A 9,474-nucleotide genomic window follows, 5' to 3' on the forward strand; every position below is an offset into this window, starting at 1 on the left:
CATGTGATGTGGTGTGTGGAAGGAAGAGAAGACGGAGGGGGGTGCAAGTGCAAGGAACAGCGTGGTGGACTGAAGAGGTGAGACAGGGTGTGGCACAAAAGAAGAAAACATACAATGAATGGATGAGAAATAGGGGCATGGAAGAAGTTGAGAGGCGGAAGAGAGAGTTATATGTAGAAAGAAAGTGAGAGGTGAAAAGATTAGTAAGAGAGAGTAAGAAGAGAGTGGATGAGGAATTTGGAAGGAATTTGAGTGTAAAGTAGAGAGACTGTAAGAAAATGTTCTGGAAAGAGGTGAAAAGAGTAAGACAGGGTGGAAGTGAAGTTAGCATGGGAGTGAAAGATAAAAATGGTAGATTACTAGTGGAGAAGGGAGAAAAAGTGAGCAGATGGAGAGAACACTTTAAGGAATTGTTGACCATACAGGATGGAAGTAATGCGAGTATAAGTGGCTGGGGAATTGCTGGGAGGAGGGAGGTGAGAAGACAGGAATAAATCAGTAGGATAGAAGTTATGGAAGCAATGAAGAAAGTTAAATCGGGGAAAGCCCAGGAATTGATGGAGTGTGTGGTGAAATGCTGAAGCATGGGGGAGAGATAGTAGTAGAATGGATGTGGGAGATGTGCAGATTGGCCTGGGAAGAAGGTAGAGTCCCGGAGGATTGGAAGTCAGGTATAATTATTCCCTTGTACAAAGGAGAAGGGGAAAAAGTAGTGTGTGGTAATCATAGGGGCATTTGTCTTCTTAGTATAATAGGAAAAGTATGGTAGGATACTTATTGACAGAGTTAGAGAAAGAACAGAGGAATTAGTTGGAGAAGAACAGGGAGGCTTTAGGAAGGGAAGAGGTTGTGTAGATCAGATATTCACTCTTAGATCTTTAGTGCAAAAGTTTCTAGAGAAGGGAAAGAAGTTGTATGCGGGTTTCATGGATTTGGAGAAAGCATATGACAGGGTGGATAGACAAGGATTGTGGAAAGTGTTAAGAATATATGGAGTAGATGGGAAGTTGTTGAATGCTGGGAAGAGTATGTACGATGGTGCGAAGGCTGCAGTGCGTGTGGATGGTGAACTAAGTGAATTTTTCTCTTTGGAGGTTGGGTTGAGACAGGGATGTGTCATGTCTCCATGGTTGTTCAATCTGTACATGGATGGGGTAATAAAAGAGGTACAAGGTAGGGTAGTGGATGTTGGAGTGGCCCTGGTGAGAGAGGATAGTGTTTGGAAACTCCCTGTACTGTTGTTTTGCAGATGATACTGTGTTGTTGAGTGAAGACGAAGGGGAGCTGCAAGGCTTGGTGGATGAGTTTGGGAGAGTGTGTAAGAAACGGAATCTAAAGGTGAATGTAGGGAAGAGTAAAGTGATGGTCTTTGAGTGAGGTGAAGTCAGTGAATGTACAGCGAGGTTGGATGGTGAGGAATTGGAAAATGTGAGTACGTTTAAGTACTTGGGTAGTGTGATGAGTAAGGATGGAGGTTTGGAGGGTGAAGTGCTTGAAAGGGTACAACAGGGAAGAAAGGTTGCTGGTTGTTTGAAAGCAATGATAAGAAACAGGGAAGTGAGCATGGAAGTGAAAATGTTACTACATGACAGTATTGTGATACCAACTCTAACGTATGGAAGTGAAGCTTGGACGTTGTTGGAAGGACACAAGTCAAGAATGAGAGCAGTGGAAATGAGTTATTTAAGAGGAGCCTGTGGAGTCACATGGAGAGACAGGCTGACGAATGAGGATATAAAGGAGCGTTGTGGTGTGGATGTGGATGTGATAGGAAGCGTTATGAGGAACACACTGAGGTGGTTTGGCTATGTGGAGAGGATCGAGGGTGAAAGACTGACGAAGAGAGTGTATGTGAGTGAGGTGGAGGGGTGAAGCGGGAGGGGGAGGCCGAGGATGAGATGGAGGGATGGGGTGGAGAGGTATATGAGAGAGGGGGGTGTGAGTTGGGAGCAGGGCAGTGAAATGGCGGGGGACAGGGCGACTTGGAGGCGATTTGTTTGTGGCCACCCCAGACGGGATTGAGGCGTCTGGCAATGGATAGATAGATAGACCTGTTGAATGTGAGTTTAATGTGGTGTTATAGAATCTAAACTGAAAATTTACCAATACCTGTAATGGGAGGACAAGAAAATATATGCAAACACTCAAATAATTGATACCAGTAACTAGAACAGACCCTACTGATTATATACCGTACCTGAAAGTGAGTCAGGTTAATGCACATAACTCTAAGAGTAAAATGACTGGTACGTGGAATGGAAGAACAAAAGACATTATACCTAAAATGCATAAGCACACAAACAGCAACACACTAGAACGTAATATGATACTTACCTAAAAAATAGACTTAATGATGCTTACAAATGAAAATACAATATCATCTTACCTCTAAAGATATTGGAATGGCATTTCGGTATAATAATTAAGTGTAAAAGGAAAATACTGTTTACCGAAAATAACAAAGCGCCTGGTAGCCTGGTCTCAAAAAAGTAAACAAACTCTGATCACTTGGTTCATGAATATTGTGTTTCTATCTGTCTATTGCCAGATGCCTTAATCCTTTATATGGGATGGCCACAAACAAATCGCCTCCACGTCACCCTGTCCCCCGCCATTTCACTGTCCTGCTCCCAATTCACACCCTCCTCTCTCATATACCTCTCCACTCTATCCCTCCATCTCATCCTAGGCCATCCCCTCCCTTTCTCCCCCTCCACCTCACTCACATACACTCTCCTCATCAGTCTCTCGCTCTCCATCCTCTCCATATGGCCAAATCACCTCAGTGTGTTTCTCCTAATGCTTCTTATCACATCCACATCCACGCCACAACGCTCCGTCACGTCCTCATTTGTCAGTCTGTCTCTCCATGTGACTCCACAGGTTCCTTTCAAATAACTAATTTCCACTGCTGTCACTCTTGACTTGTGTCCCTCCAACAACGTCCAAGCTTCACTTCCATACGTCAGAGTTGGTATCACAATACTGTCATGTAATAACTTTTTTCTCTTCCGTGCACACTTCCCTATTTCTTATCATTGCCTTCAAGGAACCAGCAACCTTTCTTCCTTGTTTTACCCTTTCAAGCACTTCACCCTTCAAACGTCCATCCTTATTCATCACACTACCCTAGTACTTAAACGTACTCACATTTTCCATTTCCTCATCATCCAATTTCTCTGTACATTCACTGACTTCACCTCTCTCGAAGACCATAACTTTACTCTTCCCTACATTCACCTTTAGATTCCATTTCTTACATACCCTCCCGAACTCATCCACCAAGCCTTGCAGCTCCTCTTCGTCTTCACTTAACAACACAGTATCATCTGCAAACAACAGTACAGGGAGTTTCCAAACACTGCCCTCTCTCATTAGGGCCACTCCAACATCTACTGCCCTACCTTGTATCTCTTTTATTACCCCATCCATATATAGGTTGAACAACCATGGAGACATGACATATCCCTGTTTCAATCCAACCTTCAAATAGAAAAACTCACTCAATTCACTATCCACATGCACTGCAGCCTTTGCACCCTCATACATACTTTTCACAGCATTCAACAACTTCCCATCTACTCCATATATTCTTAATAACTCCATATATTTTTAATACTTTCCACAATCCTTGTCTATCCACCTTGTCATATGCCTTCTCCGAATCCATGAAGGCCGCATACAACTACTTTCCCTTCTCTAGATACTTTCCCACTAAAGATCTAAGAAGAAATATCTGATCTACACAACCTCTTCCCGTCCTAAAGCCTCCCTGTTCTTCTCCAACTAATTACTCTGTTATTTCACTAAATCTGTCAGTAAGTATCTACCGTATACTTTGCCTGTTACACTAAGAAGAAAATGCCCCTATGATTACCACACACTTCTTTTTACCCTTTCCCTTTGTTCAAGGGAATAATTATACCTGACTTCCAATCATCCGAAACTTTACCTTCCTCCTAGGCCAATCTGCACATCTTCCATATCCGTTCTACTACTGTCTCTCCCCCAGGCATCAGCATTTCACCTCACACTTGATCATCAATTCCTTGGGCTTTCCCTATTTTGACTTTCTTCATTGCTTCCACAACTTCCATCCTATTGATTTCTTCCTGTCTTCTCACCTCCCTCCGTCTCCCAGCCATTCCCCAGCCACTTATACTCGCATTACTTTCATTCTCAATGTTCAACAATTCATGAAAGTGTTCTCTCCATCTGCTCACTTCTTCTCCCTTCTCAACAAGTAATCTACCATTTTTATCTTTCACTCCCCTATTAACTTCATTTCCTTCCTGTCTGACTCTCTTCACTACTTTCCAGAGCATTTTCTTACATTCCTTCCACTTGACACTCAGATTCTTTCCAAATTCCGTATCCACTCTCTTCTTACTCTCTCTTACTAATCTTTTCATCTCTCTCTTCCTTTATACATATAACTCTCTCTTCCATCTCTCAACTTCTTCCACGCCCCTATTTCTCATCCATTCATTATATGATTTCTTCTTTTGTGCCACAGCCTGTCTCACCTCTTTATTCCACCATGCTGTTCCTTGCAGCCCCTTTTGTGTTCTATTCACCCCACAGGTATAATTAATCACTGATACAATGAAAAGTACTACTTTAATCCATTATTACCCAAAAATCAATTCTTTGACCGAAAAAAATTAATACAGGCAACACATATTCCTGAGACATTCTAAGGGTAGTTCGTCAGGCCCTCTGGAGGGACACAGCGGAAGTAACCATGTATCTGAATCAGAGGAATGAGGGTGCCAAGGTAAAACATGTTTTTTTGGATACAAATTGATTTTTTACCTTAAAGTAGTGAAGATTGCTATTTAAATCACTCAGTACTCAGTTATAGAGATCACTCAGAAATAAAATGAGTCTTTTATTCAGTACCATCAATCAAATAGAATTAATACTGGAAATCAAACACATTAACCCCTTACTAGCGTGGATGGCTAGACTGTGCTGTGCCCCTCCCGCAGGGTTATCAGGAAATCTAGACAATACACGATAAATTAGCTACTTCCAGGTCAATGGAAGTATCACTTAGTCTTTTCCCTTTTATATATATATATATATATATATATATATATATATATATATATATATATATATATATATATATATATACATACATAGTATGAGAATAGGTCATAAGGGACATTTCAGTGGGTAATGAATATGGAAAATTAGCAACCAAGTGCATGTGGGGTGTTGCTTGGTGATAAAGTAGCTACATCATGGCCAATTGCAACATCAATTAGCCTTTTCCCTTTTTTTATATATATTTTTAAGTATGAGAATAGGACATAGGGCACATTTCAGTGGAAAAAGAGAATGGAAAAAAACGTCCGGGAGTTGCATTGCGCAGCCAGGCTGTAGCTAGGTGGGGGAGGGGGTAAGGGAGGGGAGGTGGGGAGGCAAGGCAAACACAGAAAATGGCTAAATTGGTAACACTGGATGTGAGTGCTAGCGATATTAGCAGCGCTGCCTATAGCTACACACTGGCCGTACTGATAGATGATACAAGACCGCACTTGCGAGCCCATGTGATTTTTAAAATCCCTGGATCACAGAAAAAACATTCCGCAGTATGGTACTTATGTAACAAGCGTCGCAGTAGTGATGGCCCGCTGGTTAGGGCTTAAAGGTATCTTCCGAAGGGTAAACCCACATGTTGTACTACAGGTTCATGTGTCCTCAGCACCACCATGATGCTAGTCAAAAACAGGATCGGAACTAGGGGTCACCCCTCCATCATCCAGCTACTGGGGTCCCGTGGGATGTACCCAGCAACCATCATAATTGGTGTTGGCACAACTGGGTCCCAAAAGCCCCGCCAGGCTGGCACACCAGGAAGGACCCCCTAGCAAAACTGAGTCAAATTTTGGCTGGCCACCCTGACCCTGATTCCTCTTTTTTCTCTTAAGTCGCATATGATGCAATTTTATCTAGAGAGAGGATGCAAACCCCATCCAAACCCCCCAGGTCAGGGGAGGATTGGCCATTAGCCTATGGACAGCAGTGTGGGTAATCCAAGTTTCGTATTAGGGCTATCTAAGTTTGATTCCGCATTTTCCTTCTCCTAGGTGTACTGCCAACTAAGGCTGATGAGCTCCATCCACCCTCCTAGAAGATCGTTGTCTTAAGCAGCTCATACAGCCTTGACTGGGTTTGTTTTAAAACTAGTCCCAAACAGTGTCTACTCATGACTGCCCTCCCCACTGTCCTAGGCCAGCGGAGTTGCTGGATTAGTTACCGACGAAATGAGCATGAGTTTGGTAGTACTATATTACATGTTATCAGTAACAGAACAGCAAAGTGTTCAGCATTGTCAAGGACATTGTTGGACAATGGGATACCTTTAAATGTGCTACAATGGAAGTACGTAATGAGTGCGCTGGAGAGCTCCAGAGATGAAGGAGGGATTTTGTCTCACAAGGGATGCTCGCCACATGTGAATGAGTCATGCTGTCAGGATGACTAGGGCTTGAGAGCAGCACAAAGTTGTGTCTCGGTGGGCATGAGTCTTGCTGAGAAGGGACGTGGAGAGCTTTGTCAGGGAAGTCACTGAGGAGGTGGAAGGACATTTTCATGTGATTGGCCTTCGACTTACCGTTACCGAGACCTGAAGAAGCTCCAATCCAGACTCCCCCCCCTCAGGTTAACTCTGGACAGCAGACGGACAGCTTGTGTCGGGGGCGAATACAAGTATATGCCTCATTTGGGCTGAGTACTTTGAGTACCTGTATATGGCTGAATCTTGCAGAGGAAAGCCTCAATCGGCTGGTGTACAACCATTGCCTGATGTCCTACTGATTGATAACACCCTACCTTCACTAGAGGATGTCAAGAAGACAGTGCATAAGTTGAAATGTGGTAGAGCACCTAGTGTTTGTGGCATCCCGGGAGAACTGCTCGAAGCTAGGGGTGAAACCATGATCAGTACATTATATGCATCCAGAGAAGCCATTTGGTGGATTGGTATCATTCATCCTGACTGGACAAGGGGTTTGGTCACCTCTCTTTTTAAAGTGAAATGAGATATGTTTGACTATAGTAACTCCCGTGCCATTACAGTGCTGAGTGCACTAGGCAGAGTTCTTGCTCACATTCTCGTGATGCGTATCCAATACCACTTGCTAAAGTTTTAGGGGCCTGAGTAAACCAGATTCACCCCAAGAAGTCTACAGTTGACCTTATCCCAGCCTTCAAGTTCATGTGGAATACAACCTTGAGTACCAACAAGATATGCTAGCAGCCCCTGTGGATCTCCAGAAGGCATTTGACTCAGTAAATCCAAAGGTACAGTGGGAACTTCTGCGACTCTGTGGGATCCCCACAGGGTTAATCTGACTGACTGCTGGCCTGTATTCAAACACTGAGAGTGCTGTCAAGTATGGGAGAGGGATATCCGACTTTTTCCAAGTACGTACTGGACTAAGACAGGGAACTGTTCTTGCTCACGCACTTTCCAACACATGCATGTTTTGGGTACTTGGCTGAGTTGTGAATGGAAGCCACTGTGGAGTATCAGTTGGTAATTTCACAGTAATTTCAGAAAAATTTTAAAGCATCTTTCCTATCACAACCTTCTTTCTGATCATCAGTACGGGTTCCGTCAGGGTCGCTCCACTAGCGATCATCTACTTTTAGACTCCTGGTCATCCTCCTTTTGGGTCTTTGGCGAAAGCTTTGCCCTTGCACTTGACATCTCAAAGGGTTTCATTCGAGTTTGACATAAATCTTTAATTTCCAAACTGCCCTCCTACGGTTTCTATCCTTCTATCTGTGCCATCATCTGTAGCTTCCTTTCTGGTCGTTCTATAGCTGCTGTTGTTGATGGTCACCATTCTTCTCCTAGATCAATCAACAGTGGTGTTCCTCAGGGCTCTATCCTATCACCAACTCTCTTCCTTTTATTCATCAATGACCTAAGCTATACATCTAACCTTGTCCACTCATATGCTGATGATTCCACCCGTCACCTTTCCATTCAGTTCCTGCAACGTCCATCTCAGCAATTACTTCAAGAAGCAAGGGATGAGGCTATGGGGCACCTTGTGTCTGACTTGGTTCATATCTCTGAGTGGGGTGAAGGTAATCTTGTTGTTTTTAATGTATCAAAGACTCAGTTCATACACCTATCACCTCGACAATATCACTAATGTTTAATAATATCCAACTCAACCCCGCATCATCCTTAAACTTACTTGGGGTTTCATTCTCTCGGGACTTATCCTGGAAAGATCATATTAAATCTCTTGTAATATCTGCTTCCAAGAGATTAGGTGTGCTAAGCCAACTCCATATCATCTTTATCCCTGCACAGTTGTTGACTTTATACGCGGGTTTTATTCACCCCTGTGTAGAGTACAACTCTCATGTGTGGGGAGGTTCCCCATATACAGCTCTTCTCAAAAGGGTGGAGTCAAAGGCTTTTTGTCTCATTAACTCTCCTTCTCTTACTGACACCTTTCAACCTTTGTCTCTTCGCCGCACTGTTGCATCTTCATCTCTTTTCTGTCGCTGCTTCAATAGTCACTGCTCCTCTGAATTGTCTGCTTGGATCCCTCCACTGTACGATGGGCTCGTAGGACCCGTTTAGCAACAAACTCTCATTTCTTTCGTGTCTAACTCTCTAATGCAAGAGTTAATCACTACTCCCAGTCCTTCATTCATGCAACAGGTCGGCTCTTAAACTATATCCCTCTGTCTGTATTTCCTACTTCCTCTTATCTTCAGTCTTTCAAATGCAGTGTGTCCAGGCATCTTGAAATGAACGGATCTTGAATTTGGCTCTATTTTGCATTGTTTCTGTTTTTTTCTTGGAAGGAACTGTTTGCAGGCTCCTGGCCTTTGGTTCCTTCTTCCTTGCATAAAAAACAACAACTGACTTTGATTTCGCTGATAATGCAATTATCCTAACAGAGTTGCTTGAGATACTACTCAGCGCCCTCAAGGAATTTCACGAGAATGCAAAGCCATTGCGATTAAAGGTCTCTTGGGCCAAGATCAAGATTCCGGCATTTAGAGGCTTGTTGGATGAGGCAGTTAAGTCTGCCCATGCTTGTGGTGAGAATATGGTGGTCTTGGAGAAGTTTACTTATCCTGGTAGTGTGATAAATAACAGTGGTAGGTCAAATGATGAGATTTCTCATCTCGTCGTATTGACCTACGGGTTTATGAATTCATTCAGCTCAGGGTTCCGCCATCACAGTTTTTTGTGTAGAAGGACGAAAATTCGTATCGTCAAGGACCTAGGTCTCCATGTCCTGCTCTATGGCTGTGAGGCATGGACGTTTAACAATGACTTGAGGAGATGAATTGACTCCTTTGGTACTAAGGGTCTCCGTGGGATCAAGGGATATTGCAGGTACGACCGGGTACGTAATAAATGACCATGAAAATGAGTCGAGACCTATTATTCACGTAATACATCGGTGTCAGTTCCAGTTATATGGG

Source organism: Coenobita brevimanus, chromosome 100 (genome assembly GCF_032717465.1).
Source record: "Coenobita brevimanus isolate Jiangsu-jjx chromosome 100, ASM3271746v2, whole genome shotgun sequence".
NCBI classification, from domain to species: domain Eukaryota; kingdom Metazoa; phylum Arthropoda; class Malacostraca; order Decapoda; family Coenobitidae; genus Coenobita; species Coenobita brevimanus.